The following is an 18872-nucleotide window of genomic DNA, read 5'->3' as shown; positions in this document are numbered from 1 at the left end:
TCTTTCTTACGCTAGAAGCAGTCTGACCCTGACCAGGGAGGCCTGACAGCCTGGTGAGTACCACAGCAGGGAGAAGAACTGGGGCAGCTGGGTGGCCAAGCACCATCGGGACCCTTTCTGAAGTATTGGTCTTCGGCAGAAAATGCCAAAGTCAGACAAGGTAAATGCCCAAGTCTTCCTCCCCTGCCAGAGCTGGTCTCGGCGGCCCCTGGAGTGGTGTGGGCATCGTGCAATTCCCTGCCAATTCTCAGGACCAGCCCTTCAGGTGTGCTGTCACCCCGCAGCCCTTCTCCGCTTCCCACTCACAGCCCCATCTCCGGCCCTGGCTCCCAGGGCCCTCACTCAGCAGTGGGAGCGGACAGGATCGTCGGCCAGTCTCGCCCTGAATTCTTGGCCTCAGCAGTGCCAGTCCTGGCCGGTCGTGCACTGAGCCATCCCTGGGTGCTGTCAGTGCTGGATCTGGAGGGTCTGGTCCCCCTATTCACTTTCTCAGGCTCCACTCTAGCCCTCTGTCACCCCACCTTCAACATGAAAACAGTTGTTGGGTGGGAAAAGATACCCATTCTCTCTTCATCCCCTGAATCTCTGGGGGCCTTTGTACCTGGGATTCCCTGCACTGCTAGGGAACCAGGAGTGAATCCCAAAGGTTCTCTCAGTAGCACATGCAGATATTGTATGCACAACACCCGCACTATCTTACTGACTCCTCCTGCCAGTCTCGTAAGTGTTATTATCCCCTTTGTTTATACCTGGGGAAAGCGAGGCAAAAGCCAGGTTAGGTCGTTTGCCCAGAGTCACAGGGTTTCTGCTACCTTGCAGGGAAAGGCGCCTGCTGCAAGATTGTTCTTGCTGAGACACAAACACGCAAACTAGAAGAGCAGCCCAAGATACTGTTACTGAAGAAATCCAGGAAAGTGGAGTGTGAAAAAGAGTCCGTGTTTGGGAATCCCTGACAGAAAGACACATGACCGGACCATCCCGCTGTCTGGGCATCATTCTCTATCCTGGAGTCAGTACTTACATACCAATGCCCTCCAGGCTCTGCTAGAACTCTGGAGGCAGAGTTTCCAGGAACAGAGTTTCCTTAACTAATTGCCTTGCATTCAATAAATAAGGCAAAACATTTAATTCTGAGAACTCCAGCAAAGCTAGTTCTAAGTAAATATTTAAGGACTTGCAGTATAAGGTTTCAATCTGTACAATTACGAAACTGTATCCAAAAATATGCAAATGGAGAAAAGACAGTAAGAAAACACATCAAAGAGCTAAGAGTGGTAACAATTACTTTTCTTTTAAAAAAAGAAAACTCTAAGTGTTTGCAAAATTATTCTCGTCTATTTTTTTTTTTTTTTTTTTGAAGTTCGTGGAGAGAAAAGAACCCGAGACCTCAAACAAAAGCTCCACTCTCTGCGGGGGTTTGTTTTTATTTCCCTGAGCCTTCCTTTCCTTGTTTTACAAATAGAACACATAGTGGCTATTAATCCTGGACATAAATTATCTAACTCACTGTCTGATGCTCTGTGTTAACTCTCTTTCCCTTCCCAACACGAAGTGAAAATGTCCCACCAGGGACATTCACCTCCAGGTCTTTTCCTACAGAAAAGTTTCCCCGAAGTGAGGAGGCTAGCGTTAGGACCCAGCTCCGTGCTCATGGATCCATCTCCTTCCACCACATGCAAAGCATCAAAAGAACAGCACTGTCCATGAAAATCATAGCACCGGGAGGGGGGAAATCAAACCCCAAATTAATCAAACAGGATGTAATTCCCAGAGCAAACATGCATCAATTAGGGGAAATGTTACAGTCAGGTACGGCGCCTGGAATTTCACGAGGGAACATAAGGTGAATACACTAAGCTCTGGCATTGATTATGGAAAGCAGTAGCTGTATGATGTCAGGGCTGCTGTGATCAGTCCAGCCAGAAATTCACTTTTCAGTGCCTTGATTCCTGGGATTACCTTTGTGCTGACTGACAGCCAAAGAAAGAAAAACTGCACTGCTTCATAGAAAACTTGCTCTGATCTGTTCTAACATCCAACGGACAGCTCGATGCTGATTTTCCTTGCCTGTGTTTGAGTGACACATTCTTCAAATTGGAGCAAGTCAAAGCAAGAGATTCTGCATTGCCCCTTCTGTGGACACGGCAGTGGGTTGACACAGTGAGGGGTACAGAGGTGAGAAAAAGCCTCTCCTCACAGGGACCAAAGGGAAGAAAACCGGATTGCTACTGGGGCGTGGCTCTGTGCCAGGCACTAGTCTCCAGGATTTAGGTTTATTATTATGTAATTTTTTTCTCCCAACAATCACATGAGGCAGGGTTATTGTTCCCATTGATTTAGCCCCAGCTTGCTGAAATCTGAAGTCTCTATACCTCATGACTTTATAATCTATCCCCAGATCAATGTCCAAAAAAATCATCCTTTCTCTGCAGAGACCACAGAATGAGAAAGATAGGAAGCATCAAGCCTCAGATTCATTTGTACCTCCCAGACTCGCCGCATCTTGTCCACAGAGGCTAAACTAAGTCAGAAAGTTTCTCTACTCACCTAAGTCGAGGCAACCTGTCCCATTCCCTGAGAAAGTGCCCTCATCTCTCCAGTGGCAATCAATCACTCCTTGCTTTGAGCTCCCACTGCATTTTGTTTGAACTTCTCTAAGGAGAAAAAAAGAAAAAAGCCCTGGTTGATTACATGTCTATTCTTTCTCCAACCTTTGTTTTAGAATCCATTTCTCCTCTAAGAGTCCACCCAAATCACAGATTTAGCAACTATTGCTCTCTACTCTGAGCACACACACACAACTTTTCCTGCTTTTATTTTTTGAGACTTTATTTATTTGACAGAGAGAGAGAGCGAGCAGTAGAGGGAGAGGGAGAAGCAGGCTTCCCGTTGAGCAGGGAGCCCTATGCAGGACTCGATCTCAGGACCCTGGTATCATGACCTCAGCTGAAGGCAGATGCTTAACTGACTGAGCCAAGAAGGCGCCCCCTTTTCCTGCTTTTAAAATCAGATGTGAATTTCAACCCATCACATCATCCATGCAGTGTAACTTTTTTCTCTTCCAATTCAACCATCCATTGAAATCCTCTTCATCTCCTCTGGTCCTCAGTAATCTCTCCCTGCCAGTCACTGCCAAGCTGCTCCCCATTCCCAACTGCACAGTCTCCTTCATCAGCAAGTCCCTCCTTTAATTCCACATCATGTTGGGGCTCTAGAGTCTCTTGGATACCCTTCTCATCCTTACCTCTCTAGGTAAATCAAGCAGCCCTTTCACCTCTGGGGTCTTACTACTTCCCTGTAGCTGTGCCAGAGTGGGGACCCTCTGCTCTCAGATCCCACAAACCCACCTGGAATCTGAAGTCTTGAGGGTTTCTTCTGCCTGGGAGTCAGAGTCCAGAAACTCCCTTCTCAGACCCTATCAGTCTGTGATCATGTAGCTTTTTCCCTCCATTTTTCAACACTTCCAAAATCAAGAGAATCCTTTCTAGTCGGGAGTCAGGAAGAGGGAAAGAGAATCTTTTTCCTCAAACCATCTAACATTTTGGCCTATCCATTTTTCCTAAGAGCACTAGCATTTGGAAACTAAGAACAGTCATGTTTCTTTCTTAGGGAAATGAGCACAGGAGGAAGGGCCAGTGTGACTGAATAGAGCAGGAGAAGAGCAGGAGAGAAATGAACTGGCAGCAGAAACCAAAAAGCCATTGCTTAAAATCTCAGTATCATGCTAGCCTCTTTTACTGGCACTTGGCTCAGGGCACTTCAGCTCTTGGCTCTGCCTCCTGCGTGAGGGGCAAGCACTGTCTTATTCACTGTTGCTGAAGTTGAATGACACAGCCTGGGTTGGTAGATGTGGGTTGTAGTCCCTGTTCTGATACTAATGTGATGTGTGACTTTGGGAAAGGTAATTTCCTCTTTCTTTATTTCTCCTGTGCATGAACCATAAAATCAAGAGAATTGTAGATTACTGTTCCTAATCCTTGGTCTTCCTTATACTACCTTCATAATTGCCCTATGTAGAATTATCATCCATATTATTTTTACTTAATAATTTTCCTTAAATCGACTCACTTTTTTTTTAAACTTAATTAAACTTATTGTAAAAGCAAACCTTATATGACTGGTGTGAAAATTAATAAAGGTGGAAACCTCACTGAAGTGGGAGTCCAGACGCTAAAAGGGGGAATCCCAGGCCACTCACTGTCACTTATAGGAAGAATTGTCAATTACAGACCCCAACAAAAGAATCTTCAAAGGGAAAGAAGGATCAGTTATAGAGCCCAACAGGAAAAGATCTACACTGAATCTTCCACAACAAATTTACTGCTCCTGAACTCTTACTTTTCGCCAGTGTAGCTTCACTCAAAACAACCCTTTCCAGTGCCCTCCTTCTTCTCCATAAAATAATGTCCCTCTCCTTGGTTTGTTGGACGGGCCTATGGTTTTGCCACAGATTGTATGTCCCTCATTCCAACTCTCTGCCATTCCCAAATAAACCCATATTTGCTGGTAAAGTAATGGACGGTTTTATTTTTAAGGTGAACACTGGTGCATCACTAAAAAGTAAGCAAAAACTAAATAAATATATTCATTGAAAATGAAACAATGTCGGGCGCCTGGGTGGCTCAGTTGGCTAAGCGACTGCCTTTGGCTCAGGTCATGATCCTGGAGTCCCAGGATCGAGTCCCACATCGGGCTCCCTGCTCAGCAGGGACTCTGCTTCTCCCTCTGACCCTCTTCCCTCTCGTGCTATCTCTCATTCTCTCTTTCTGTCAAATAAAAAATAAATAAAATCTTTAAAAAAGAAAGAAAATGAAACAATGTCATTAAGTTCTGGCTGGGTACTTTTGCCTGCCAAATGTTCTTTCTGTTAAAAAGTTGAAAACAGCACCTGTCAAAGAGGTGTTAAAGACACAATAACAACAACCTAGAGCTTTCTTCCTGGTCAATAAGAGAACTGAAATATATCTAAAAACGAAGCATCTTTCTGGTTACTCATTCACTGCTACATAAAGGCAGGCACGCCCTCCTGCTGCACAAAAGCTTCTCCTGCCACTAAAGGTAGGGTCCTGGGTTGAAAGTGCTGGACTCGATGATACTTCAGTCTCTTTACAGCTCCAGCATTTCTGCTTCATCCTGTTTTCTTTGCGTTCTTCGATTATTCGCACACAATCAATTTCTTGTCCAGATCTTTGTATTTCACTTTTGTTCCCAGCCAAGCCGCCATACCTTAATTTCCTTTTAGCATCCCCTTGAGTATTTGGAGTGTTAGGAGGTCCCGCTTTTCCCCCTCAGTCTCATAGCTTCCTCATTTCACCTAGGCAGGACCTGTGCTCTCCCTCTGTGCCCATCCACTCGGTTTCCAGCTGGAAGAGTCCAGCCCCCTGGAGTTCAGTGGCCAGATGAACTCCTAACACAGCTGGTCATGCCACTGCAGCCCGTGTTTTTCAGATCTCACACTTGTCTGCCAGTGTCACTCACACCTGCGGTCATTGCTGTCTTAAAAACACACCTGCTCCTGAACCAAGCCTGCAGAGAAGAGTTGTCAAGCATGGTTAATGTCCCAACAGGCTCTAGGCCACAGTTTGCAGCGTCTTTCGACAATTGGGTTTGGTCCTTTTCTCCCCCGGGCCAGCCTGAACTTGCTCCCCCACCCACCCACAAGAAAGCAGGGAAAATGGTCCAGCATATTCCCAGTAGCAAATATGAGAACACAAACAAAGCCTTATAAGTTCCTATCTAGAATGGGATCGAAGCTATAGTCTACCATCTCTTGGAGTTCCTCTTTGGCCACTATAATTCTCATCCTTTCCAGTTTTGAAAAAGAACAGAAATAGCTTCTAAGGGTATGACAGTCAGATACCCAGAAGTGCTCTCCCACCGCACACCAACTATGTGCTATATAAAAAAATACTTTTGAGTGCGTTGCGGGGCTCTCAGAAAGTAAAAGAAATCTCCAAGCACCCACCCTCCTCCTCAAAAGGAAAAAAAAAACAATCAAAAACATGAGTGTGACCTGTAAGCAAATACAGTAGGCAAGGTGTTTCTGAAGTAAATGACAATATTAGCACTGTATTCTGGTCAGCATGCCTTGGGCCAGCTAAATGATGAAGACATTTACCTTTAGACACTCATGCTAACCTGGAAATTTAGGAAGAAGTTCAAAGAGGTCCCAGGTAGATAGCAACCCTCAGGCTCCTGGAAGAAGCAAATAAATGGTTTTTTTGTTCTTTGGGTTTTTTTCTGGAGCTTTAGGTTACACAGCATTCCCAAAATTTAAAATCAAGCCACTAAGAGCTCATAATAAGAGATCATCACATATACAAGGCAACAAACCATCATGAGTAAGAATCAGCAGAAACAGCACATGCCAGATTTTAACCCTGTACCAGAACTCTCTGATGTGGCAATGCTGATGCACTTGACCTCGCCTCTCTTACACTCCTGTCACATCTCTCATGACCAGCTGTGTGAGCCCTGACCAACCTCATGCAGGTGCGTCCTGAAAGTGTCCCACCTCATGCCTGTACTGTGTGCTTCTCCCCTCCTGACCCACGGCCGGTTCCCCTGTGGCTGCAAAGGTAAAAGACCCTTCTCAGTATCCACACATGGAGAAACCAGAAATGTGGCGAAATCAATGCCCCATTGGGCAAAACTTTGACCAATGGGTAGAAGAGACAATGGACAAATTATTTCTCATACCTCCTTCTGGATAGATAATCCTGAGAAACAGTTTATATGGCCTCCTGAGAGGCTATTGCCCTGAGGCAAGTTCTCTGCTCCTCCTATAGAATAATTGGCTACCATTAGTGGCATCTTGCTAGTAACACATCCTTACTTAAGCTGTTCCTCCTTCCTGCCCCACTCCCCCTCGCCCTCATTCACTCCCCCTAGGACTGTACTCCTAAGAAACAGTCACATATGACTTCTGATTTCTGGACAACCTAGGCTAAGTCAGTCTAGAGCTTTAGCTATTATAGTTATCAGATAAAATATATGACAACTACATTTGAAAGATTTTTTAATACAAAAACAAAACAAAACAAAAAAAACCCAAGCAACTAAATATTATAAAATAGCCAGGCAGAATAGAAAAGTTATAAAACAGAAGTGAAAAATATAACTGTTGAAAATCAATTTTTTAAACCTCATTAGATATGATAAACAGCAGATATGATAAAGCTGAAGAGAGAATTAGTGAAGTGAGAATTAATGGAAACTTCGTGAAGATATAGGTGAAATAATTGCCCAGAGTACAGCACAAAGAGCAAGAAAATTAAAAATATGGGAAGTTAAAAGAGATAGTGGACAGAATGGAAGCTGTAACATGCTTAATCAGAGCCCTAGAAAGAAAGAACAGAGAAAATGGTGGAAAAGAAGTATTTCATTTTATTTTGGGAAAATAAATAACTTAAACCTGGGTGGGAGTTAGGCATGATTAATGAAAGAAATGAATCCACACGTGCAGGAAGTACCACACTTACCAACTAAAACAAAATAACTGTAAACTTAGGCTTGTGTAAGTAGCAATACTTTCTTTTGAAAATGTAAATAAAACAAAGGTTTTTATATTAAAATTTATCACAATATTCACTTAAAAATTTTTCTAGGGCACCTGGGTGGCTCAGTTAAGTGTCTGCCTTCAGCTCAGATCATGATCCCAGGATCCTGGGATCGAGTCCCACATCGAGTTACTTGCACCACAGGGAGCCTGCTTCTCCCTTTGCCTCTGCCTCTCTGTCTCTCATGAATAAATAATTATTTTAAAGCATAAAGATTTTATAATCTTTAAAAAAAGAAAAACATTTCTAAAAAATATTCATATAACCTAAATAAAAAGAAGGAAAACTATCTCAGAATAAAGAGGAAAACTATCCCAGAAGGCTGTTCTGAAAAGCAAGAAGATACAGTGTGAAAAGAAATGTTGAACATTAGGTTAATATAAGTAAATCTGTTTAAAATAGTAACAGTAATAATAATATCTAGTTTCTGTATAAAAAGGAGAACTAAAATATTTGATAATAATGCCATGTAAGTAGGAAAGTGTTTCAACTTAAGTGTTATTGGGCTCTTATGTTGTTCAGAAAGAGAATTATGATATTAATTCTAGATTTCACTGTGTGTGAGTGGTAAATATCTCAGATAATCATCAAAAATAGGAAAAGAAGTTATAATTTCTGGGACACCTAGGTGGCTCAGTCAGTTAAGCATCTGCCTTCAGCTTGGGTCATGATCCTGGGGTCCCGGGATCGAGTCCTGCATTGGGCTCCCTGCTCAGCGGGAGCCTGCCTCTCCCTCTGCCCCTCCTCCACTCCTGCTCTCTCTCTCTCTCTCTCTCTCTCTTTCTTTCTGACAAATAAATAAATAAAATATTTTTTAAAAAAGAATTTATAATTTCTATATTATTAGAAGGAAAAAATCAAAACAGAAAAACAAAAAAATTTCTCAATCATCTATGAATGGATAAAGAAGATGTGATATGTATGCATATATAATATGGTGTGTATATAATATATGGTGTATACAATAATATATGATGTAATATTACACAGCCATAAAAAAGGATGGGCCATTGTGATATTGCAATTTGTGACAACATGGATGGGCCTAGAAGGTATTTATGCTAAGTAAAATAAATCAGCCATCAGAAAGGATGAATACCCAACTTTTGCATCAACATGGATGGGACTGGAGGAGATTATGCTAAGTGAAATAAGTCAGAGAAAGTCAATTATCATATGGTTTCACTTATTTGTGGAACATAAAGAACAGCATGGAGGACATTAGGAGAAGGAAGGGAAAAATGAAGGGGGGGAATCGGAGGGGGAGACGAACCATGAGAGACTATGGACTCTGAGAGACAAACTGAGGGTTCTAGAGGGGAGGGGGTGGGGGATGGGTTAGCCTGGTGATGGGTATTAAGGAGGGCATGTACTGCGTGGAGCACTGGGTGTTATACACAACTGATGAATCATGGAACACTACATGAAAAACTAGTGATGTAAGGTATGGTGACTAACATAACATAATAAAATAAAATTTTAAAAAATAAGTCAGCTCAAAGAGAAAAATACCATATGTTTCACTCATATGTAGAACCTAAAAAAAAAAAAAAAAAAATGAATAAGCAAACAAACAAAAGGCAGAGCCAAACCTGTAAATACAGAAAACAAACTTGATGGTTGCCAGAGGGGAGGGGGGTGGGGGGATGGGCAGAATGATTGAAGGACAGTGGGAGATACAGGCTTCCAGATATGGAATGAACAAGTTACGAGAATAAATAGCACAGAATAAAGAATATAGTTAATGATATTGTAATAACGTTGTATCGTGACAGATGGCTGCACTTGTGGTGAGCACAGCATCATGTTGAATCACTATGTTTTACACCTGACACTAATGTAACATTGTGTGTCAACTACGCTCAAATAAAAAAAAAGTTTTAAAAAATTCCTCAATCAAAAAAATAAATAAAGCAAAGTGGAGAAAAATGAAATACAGAAATACAAGTCAAAGAAAACAATAAAATAGTAAATACAAGCCCAAATATATTAAGAAGCGTAAAGAGATTAAACTCATCAATTAAGGATAACAATTTTCAGTTTGGATAACAAAGCAAAACCTAGTTATATGCTCTTTGCAAGACACATCCCTAAAACATGAGAACTGGAAAGCTTAAAGTAAAAGAATAGAAAAAGAGATATCAAATGCATTTTAACCAAAAGAAAGCAAGGGTGGATGTATTAACATCAGACAAACTAGATATGGTTAGCGTCCTTGAAGATGGCCCCCACCTCCTGGTACTCCCAACCTTGTATCCTCCCTGCTTGAGTAACTTGCTTCTAACCAATAAAATAAATATGTTGAGGCAATGTCCAGGACTCTGTTACAAAAGATGATAACTTTGCCTTGCTCAGTAGACTCTCTCTATTGCTCCCCTAGCTCGAACATCTTGAGGAAGCAAGCTTCCACTTAGAGAGGTCCATGTGGCCAAGGAACTGAGAGCAATCTTAGGCCAACCACCAAAGAGTAACCAAGACCTTCGGTCCAACTTCCTGTGAAGAATCCACTGAATGCTGCAGACAATGACAAGCTGACCTTCCCCTTCAGATGAGCCTGCAGACCCTGGAAGGACACCTTGATAGCAGCCTCCTGAGAGACTGTGAAGCATGGACCCAGCAAAGCCAAGCCTAGATCTTGGCCCAGAGAAACTGAAATAATAAATAATAAATAACAAATACATTAGAAGCATGAATAGATATGGAAGTGTTATTATTGATCACTACTTAAGATAAAGGTTCAATTCACCAGGAAGATACAGAAATTCTAAACTTAACATGAATCCAATGCAACAGACTCATACGACATCATAAGATTGTAATTTTGGGAAAATGCATGTGCTGTGCAAAGAGAACTGGGCCAAGTATGACAAACCAGATCCTAAGCCTGACTCTGCTCCTAACATTCTGTATAATCTTATGCAAACTATGTTGTTTCCCTGAGCCTGAAATTCCTACATTTCTTTAACTGTGTGTCCAGTATATTTTATTTCCTTTACTTCTTTTTTAAGATTTTATTTATTTATTTATTTGAGAGAGAGCAGGGGGAAGAGAAGAGGGAGGGGGACGAGCAGACTGACAAGCACGCCGAGTGTGGAGCCTGATGCAGGGCTCAATCTCATGATCCTAAGATCATGACCTGAGCTGAAATCAAGAGTTGGACACTTGACCAACTGAGCCACCCAGGTGCCCCAAGTTTCCTTTACTTTCTAAGTTTTTTTTTTTTTAACATCTATAAGCATTTACCAAATAAAATAACATTTGCATGTTATTAGAAAAGCATATGCTTTATTTCATTGACTAACACTGGTGTGGAATTTCTTAGGGGTTCCTGGACCAGTCTAAGCAAACACTCCATCATGCTAAGCTACGATACACTGAATAGCAGGCCAAGTATGATTACAGAAAGTCAGAAGAGTTGAGTTCAAAATGATTGAAACAAGCCCCTTTGGGACGTGTCCCACTCCTCCACCCCAAGTATCATGGAAGAGCTTTGTGCAATTTGCTTCCCCCCTTTTTAATCAATAGGTTAAGTCATCATGATTGAAGAACCCAAGCCAGATGAGCAGCAAGTAGAAAAGCCACATTCATCATAGGGCAACATATCCCAGAGAATTTGCTTTCAGCAGTGGAGTAAAAGAATCCTCTGCAGGAACTTAAAGACCATGGAAATATGATCACATTGAGGCTGATACTACCTTGTCCCTCCCAGTTGGTAGGGACACTAAATAATGCAAAAGTCAGTCTGCCAGGTATTGATTTGGCATAAAAAGTCTCACTGGTGAAACTATATATTTATGTATAAAATATATTTAAAAAGCTGCAATACAAAAAAGAAGTATACATTCAGGAATATATATATATATGTGTGTGTGTGTATGTATATATACATATATATATTGCTTTTTCCTTCTGCTTTTTAAATGTAAGCCCTGATTCTTTGTCTTCAGGCAGAAATTTAGCCATATTCTCCTGCAGGTAAGTTGTCTACAAATTCTAGCCTAAGGGTAGACTTTTTTACTTTGTATTTAATGCTGTTTGAAGATGCCTGAGTGGAACTTAGGAAATTCCCAGCATCACAGAAGAGGTTTGTATTTTCCATTTAACCCCTGAGTTCTGCCTCCTTTTCACAAATTGTCTCTCCGCTTCAGGCGGCCCCTCCAGCCTGGAGCTGCTGAAGCTGAAAGAGGCCTGTCTGAATCTTTCAGGACAGCTTTGAGTTGGGCATAAATATTTTCACTACATCCAATCCCCAATGGGTGTGAATTTTGGAAATATTTTTATGAAGTCTGGGCACATCTCTAGCCCAGAAACAGAAGCAGGTCTTTACTTCCAGAGCAAGGAAACCGGCCGTTTCATAGCACGGCTCCTGGCACGAAGCAGGCTTATTTCCAGATCCGGACTCAGCCACCTGCTGACTACAGTGTTTAACTTCGGGTGAATTTCTTAATCTCTGGTACACTTGGTTGCCTCATCGGTGACATGGGAATGACGATGGTGCCAGTCTCAGAAGTTTTCTCCGAAAAAATAAATATTAAAATGTATGTAAAGTACTCAGCGTGACACCAGGTATACAAAATTGTTAATAAATCCTAGTTATTGATAATAATGTAGTGATAACAAAAAAGAAAAATATGTGAGAGTTTTATTGTATCAGAACGCCCCAGCCAGTCATCAACTAGCTAACCCACAGTGGCAGGGTCAATGAGGATAAACTCCTCACCCTGTTATTTTATAGACCAGAAACCTGAGTCTCACAGAGGTCAAGCAAATGCTCAAGTTCACACAGCAAGGTCATACATAGTCTTACATACAAATAGCAGGATTTACATTTACCAAAGCAGAGCCAGTAGGGATCCTATAAAGTTAATTCAAATAGCTCACCCCTAAAGTTAATATATTTTTAGGACCGATAAAGCTCCTGTAATGGGGAATGCTCAGGAATCCAAATCTACTTGGCATTCTCAGAAGCGTCCTTGGGCTGCTTGAAGATTCGCAGCCTATAGCTTTTGGCAGTCCCCAAAGAGGGAGCTCTTTCCACTAACAAAATACAAAATGCAAAATTAATAAAAAGACCCTTTGAAACTGACAAATGTGCCTCAGGCAAACTATCTGCCCAGCAGCTGGTTAAAATTTAATCAGCTTTTTTTTTTTTTAATTTTTTTTCAGGCTTGTACATCTTTTGTATGGAGCTCTCCAGTCTGAGTGTGGTCAAAGTTTGTTAAACAAGAAATAATAGCCAAGGCTTTTTAATTCTGCAAATAAGCAGCGGATGCTTTTAGTGGCTCTGCAACACTCAAGAAACTAATCGCCCAGGTCTCAACAAAGCTGGATAATTCTTTAATAATTTCTCTTCTTTCTGTTAGAAAACCTAAATTGGCAACTTTACACTGTGCAGTGAATCTTAACATTGATTTAGGCTTATGAATCACACTGTGGCTTTTTCTGGAAGTTGACTGAGCCCCAGACAGAGAAGAGACAGAGAAGAGAGGGAGGGAAAGAATTAGAATGAATATAAGAATGAATCAGCTGGTATAATGATGGGGGTTTCATATGAAAAACTCTGTGACAACTTAGTGACGGGTCTGCGGCTGTCACTGTCACTTGGGACACTGGGGACCAGAGGATTTTCAATTCTTGGCCAATCAAGTGTCTTCTAAAGAACGAGACCAAAGGGCCTAGCCCAAAGTTTCTTTGTTTTACCTACTCTTCTTCCATAAACATGCATACAATTAAAGACCACAGTGAAACCCCGGGAAACCACCATCTAAGATGGAAGCTGTCTACCAAGAAGGAAATTCCCCATTGTCCACCAACTTTAGCAATAATCACACAGCTTCTCTGGTTCCAGATATAGTTATTTATATGGAAGGAAAATGGGGATTGACAGAGAGGAGAGTTAGGGTGAGAAAGAAGACCTTGCAAGAGATGAAGGAAACCGAGTAATACACCAAGACCTCGGAAGTGAATTCCTAGGGTAGGACAGGTGTGTGTTGGGGAAGGGGGAAAGCTGAGGCATGGAGTCAGGTTAGAATGCCCTCTAGCACAGTGAATAATTGCTAATAAATACTTTACCCTGTCATAAGAGTTCAAGCCATTTATATGTTTGTGGCCATAACTATATCCCATGCTGCCACACCTCCAGATGAGATCTGGCAACTCTCCTCATAAGGGAGGGATACTACCCATAATGCTCAGATCTTGGCACTGCGGGGAGGCAGGCTGGTCGGGAGGTATAGTTATCAGCTTAAGAGCTGTGTCTGGATCTCAGTCTTAGTCCCCCACATACCAACCACTTGACCTAAGCGATTGACTTTACCTCTTTGAAGCTTGTTTTCTTCATTACAACTTTCAGAGTTACTGGGGAGATTGAATCTGACAATGGTTGGAACATGAATACCACGGTGTGTGACCTATTACAGATGCAGAGCAAATGAGTTTCCTACACACATTCATAGACATGCACTAACCGTACGCTCAGGAGCTCAGACCCTTGCTGTTCTCTGGTCAAGCTTTGAGTCCTGGTAACTCACCTACTTTTCTGGTTCCAAATCCTCGGCTCCTACTTTGTTTCAGTTTGGGCCTCCCCTGGCGACACTTGTGCTCACTGGACAGCCCAGTAATTAACTCTCGGCTTCACCCTGTCATTCTACTCTTTGCTTTTAAGGCCATACCTGACAGACTCTGGAAAACCCCAGCAGCAAAATAACAACAGAAATAATCTCTGACTCTTATTGGATTGCTAAATATACCAGGAGCTGTTCTCAAAGTTCAGATAGTAAGCCTTAAGAAAAACACATAAGCTAGGCATTATTTTATCTCCATTTTGCAAATGAGGAAACTGAGTAACAAAGAAATGAAGTGACTTGGCTAATGTCACACAGCAAGTCCAGAATTTGAACGCAGGCAGTTGAGCTCCTGAAGTTCGTTCCGAAAACAAAGCTAAAGTTACAACTAAAGCTAGCTTACAGGAATCGGATCAGTGGCACTGGCTGAGTACTTAGTATGTGCTACCCACCGAATTAAGTGTCTGATGTGTGTTATATGTTTAAATCTTCATTAGGACCCTGTGAAATGGGTGACAACACTAACTTCATTCTCAGGTAAGAAAATGGAAGCTAAGGTATGTTCAGTGATCTATTCCAATTCCACCTGACTTCAGACCTGCTCAGCTGAAATTGTAGCGTTACCTACAAATGCACACAGCATCTAAGCTGTCCTCTAGGAAAAGCCCTAATATGTTAACACCAAGAAATTGAGTAAACACTTCATGTTCGAACACCTTCATCCCCATATCTAATTGTTCCCCAAGCTGGCTGAACCAAACAAATAACCAAAACAAATAAAAGCCACCCAAATTGGAAGGGAAGAAGCAAAACTGTCTCTGTTTGTAGGCAACATGATATTATAGATAGAAAACCCTAAAGACGCCACTAAAAAACTGATAGAAGTAATAAATATTCGGCAAAATTGCAGGATACTAGATAAATACACAAAACTTAGTTTCACTTCTAAACACTAAAAAAAGAACTAGAGGAGAGAGAAATAAGAAAACAACCTCATTTACCTTAGCATCAGATTTGGGCTATTATGAGGAGTGCCGCAACGAACATACTTCCACATACCTTTCGGTATGGAAAATCTATTTGTCAGGTATCAGTTAAGTCCTTTTCAAAACCTTGTAAATGTCTTTCTTTTAGAATGCTGATATGCTTCTTGGAACAATATTGCCAGGGATTCTGCAATGTACCTTTATTTCTGGAGAAAGCTCAAGGATTCTGTATCACACAAGTTGTGGCTGGGTTCAAACAGCAAGAGGTCTCCCATTAGACCACGAATCTTCCTATTTACCAGAAACAGACATCATAGTGTGAAAACCTCCAGAGGGGAAGCCCAATTGTCTTGGTGTTGGATTGTCACAAGGATCAGAGGCACGTATGAGGTGCTAATGATTGCTGGTCTTTATTCGTGTGAATGTAGGGATAACAGGGCTGCTGGTGTGGGGTGGTTCTGTCTGGCTGTAGCATTATCCAGACCTCCCTGGCTCTCTTCCAGAGTTCTAATGGTTTTGCTCCTGCTTCTGTACTAGGCTGGGTTTTAAAATTCACAGGAAACACTCTCTTATGGGCTCCCTTTTGTCAGCTGTCAGGTCTCCCCTCAACCCCTTCTACTCCATTTACCTATTTCAGGGCCAAGAAAAGGAAAGCGTGAAATTCTACCCAGCTGGAGTTTCTCTAACTACACATATCAGGTGTCATTAGATGGAGAAATAAGTCCTTGGGGGACTACAAGTCTACAGAAAATTCCTAGTCTGGTGTTAGGGCCCCTCTACAATGTGGCTCCTATGACGGTTTTAACACCATTTCCCATCGGTGCCAACACACCCTTCTCTGAGGCCCTCACGCTGCTCCATCTGCTGACCACACAGTCCTGCCTCCTGATCTCTTCATACCATTTCTGCTTCCTCAAAAGTTGTCCTCCCTCCCTCCTACTCTTCTATCCATTTAAATATTCTACCTGTTACATATTTTCTCTATGCTTAAGGCACTCTGCTAGGTGTTTGGGATAAAAAAAAAAGAGTAAAATATAGACCTACTTTCAAGATACTTTTATTTGGGTAGGGGAACAGACCAGAGGTAAAGGTAACCCCTATGATGGGTGAAGGGAGACACCTGGGGAATACCAGGAGGGCGGCTGTGCACCTGTCTAGATTGGGGCTCATTGAAAAGCTCTGATCGCCAGGACAAACTACAGAATTTGGAGGGTACAGTGCAAAATGAAAGTGTGGGGCTCCTTATTAAAAAATTATTAAGGGGCGCCTGGGTGGCTCAGTCGGTTAAGCGTCTGCCTTCAGCTCAGGTCCTGATCCCAGCGTCCTGGGATCGAGCCCCGCATCGGGCTCCCTGCTCGGCGGGGAGTCTGCTCCTCCCTCTGTCCCTTCCCCGGCTCGTACTCGCTCTCTCTCTCTCTCAAATAATTAAAATCTTTTAAAAAATGATTGAGAATTTAAAGATGACAACAGCAAAGCATTAAACCAAGCCCAGGTTCCTATGCAACTGTGCAGGTTGCCCATGAAGTCGCCCCATTGGTAGAGGCTACCTCAGGAAGGTGAGATCCAGAGGACACGGCAGGCAGCTGCCTGTCTCAGGAGATGCAGACGGTCAAGATCGGGACTGAGCTGGTGATGAGCAAACAGAAAACTGAGCAAACACCTACAACAAGATAAGACAACTCTTCCTTTTGGGAAAAAGAAGTTATGCAGAAAAAGTCCTTGTTTATTTTCATGGCTCAGTCATGAATACTGTTTGCATAGTCAGGGTTCTCCAGAAAAATAGAACTGGAGGGAGGGAAAGAGAGGCAAAGGGGGAGAAAGAGAGAGAGAGATTTTAAGGAATTGGCTCCCACAATTGTGGGGCTTGGCAGGTCCAAAATATCAAAGCAGGCCTGCGGGCTGGAGCCCCACCCACATTATGGAGGATGATCTGTTTTACTCAAAGTCTGGTAACTTAAACGTTAATCTCACCTAACAAATACCTTCACAGTGACACTTAGACCTGTGTTTGACCAAATATCTGGGTATCATAACTTAGCCACAATTCACGACCGCACACAGTTATAATAATTTAAACGCCAGTTGTAACAAAGTATATTGGAAGGATGGGGAGCACAACAAGGGTGCCTAGTGGGTGGGCTGGAGGAAAAAGGAAGCTAAATCTCATCTTCCACACCGCACAGTGGGTGGTCAAGGAGTAATGACAAAGCAGGGGAAAGAAGAGGAGGCAACAGAGACATGTTTTATAGAGAAAGGGAAGTGGGCACCAAGGTGATTAGCTACAGGGGGTGAGAGGGTTGCCTCTGAATAGGGAGAAGAGGATTGCAGGAGGTGGGAAAATGCTCTGTTACCTAACACAACATGTACTTACATTTGGCTTTTCAAAGTATGTATATGTATAACTTTGACTGAAAAAATGCAAACGCTTTAAGAAAGGAAAAGGAAGACAAGGCATCCACGGGAGAAAAGTTGTTAACAAGTCATTTATAGAACAGGAGAAACCAATGAGGTGCGGGCAGAGAGCGAGGCTTATGTTATGAGAATAAGGACCGGCCCATGGAGGATGGATTGAGAGGGAAGTTTCCTTCGAGAGTGGTTCACTTATGCCGCGTCAGAGTTTGCATGGAGAGCACACTTGGGAAAGACATCCCAGGCAGTCTCCTACACGTAGGGCCCCGCTTCCCATCAGTTCCATTTTGCTCCTACGCAGAAACTTACTGAGGGGCTAGGCTCAAGTGTCCCCTCACCCGTAACAACTTTCTGTGGCCTCTTGGAAAGCTGATGCCTCTGTCCCCCCAATTCCTACAGCGAATAAAGTGCATCTCACCTGACACCCACTGGATTGTTTAGTAAGTTGATCTTCCCTTGACTAGAGCCCGTCTGATGTTACTAATATCCTTGGTTACCATTTACGAGCATCTACTCCAGGCTGCTCCCAGCTAAGTGCCCTCACTTCCGTATCACTCCCATCTGATAGCTGACCAGTGAGGGGAGTGCTGTCATTATCCCTGCTTTGTGGCGAAAGGAAATTGAGGTTTACAGAGTTAACGGGACTTGCTGGCCAGGACGTGGCAGAGATGGAATTCAGAATCAGATCTTGCAGACTTCACAGCCCATTCTTTAAACCTCTCTGCTACATTCTTTCCCAATCCCTCAAACTGCCCGTGTCATTGCCTGTGCTTAGGATAGTATCAAACACGTCGTAGGTGTGTGGGAAATGGCGTTGGTTTGAGAGGGGGGAGGGGGAGAGAGCAGCCACTGGGAAGGCATCTTGCTGCCCCCTCGCAGAAACACATGGAGTCAAATTTCCATAACCAAAGGAAGCTGTCATGGCGACACTCTTCTGACCCAACATATGCATCTAATGACAGCTCACTGTGTGTAAACAGATGTCAGGTTTAAATCAATCTTGCTTCCTGACACCTTACTTAAAAACAGTAATTATGTGCTCATTTTTGAATATGCAGCCCTAGGTAAATTATCCATCTCCACCCTCCTCCCCAGGTTTTAATTTTTTAATATCAATTAATTTTTTTAAGGAACTCACAGCGGGAGACACACACAGTGAGACCAAAACAAAAGAGTGAGCCCCTACAGGAAGCCAGCGAGGACGGAGGGTAGTGAGGCGGCACCGAGTGTGGCAACAGAGTCGGGTGACGTGAGCAGCAGAGGTCGTCAAAACCCCACAGGCAAGCCCAAGGGTCACGGTCAGAGGGTCATGGTCAGAGGACAGGGCCCAGCAGGGCTCAGAGCAGGACGCGAGG

General features: G+C 42.8%; 1 long non-coding RNA gene across 1 annotated transcript in view; it reads right to left on the bottom strand.

The window, feature by feature from the left end:
- Nucleotides 1-18152, bottom strand: part of LOC113915346 — a 28418-nt gene extending 10266 nt beyond the window's left edge. Inside the window, exons 1-2 of the long non-coding RNA XR_003517626.2 lie at nt 17936-18152; nt 2548-2654 (exon numbers count right to left, since the gene is read on the bottom strand). This is a non-coding gene — a long non-coding RNA (uncharacterized LOC113915346). The remainder of the gene's footprint in view (nt 1-2547; nt 2655-17935) is intronic.
- Between the last annotated feature and the right edge of the window lie 720 nt (nt 18153-18872).

This window comes from Zalophus californianus, chromosome 11 (genome assembly GCF_009762305.2).
Source record: "Zalophus californianus isolate mZalCal1 chromosome 11, mZalCal1.pri.v2, whole genome shotgun sequence".
NCBI lineage: Eukaryota > Metazoa > Chordata > Mammalia > Carnivora > Otariidae > Zalophus > Zalophus californianus.
The sequence above is the reverse complement of the archived record's forward strand: the minus strand, read 5'-3'. Positions and strand labels throughout refer to the sequence as shown.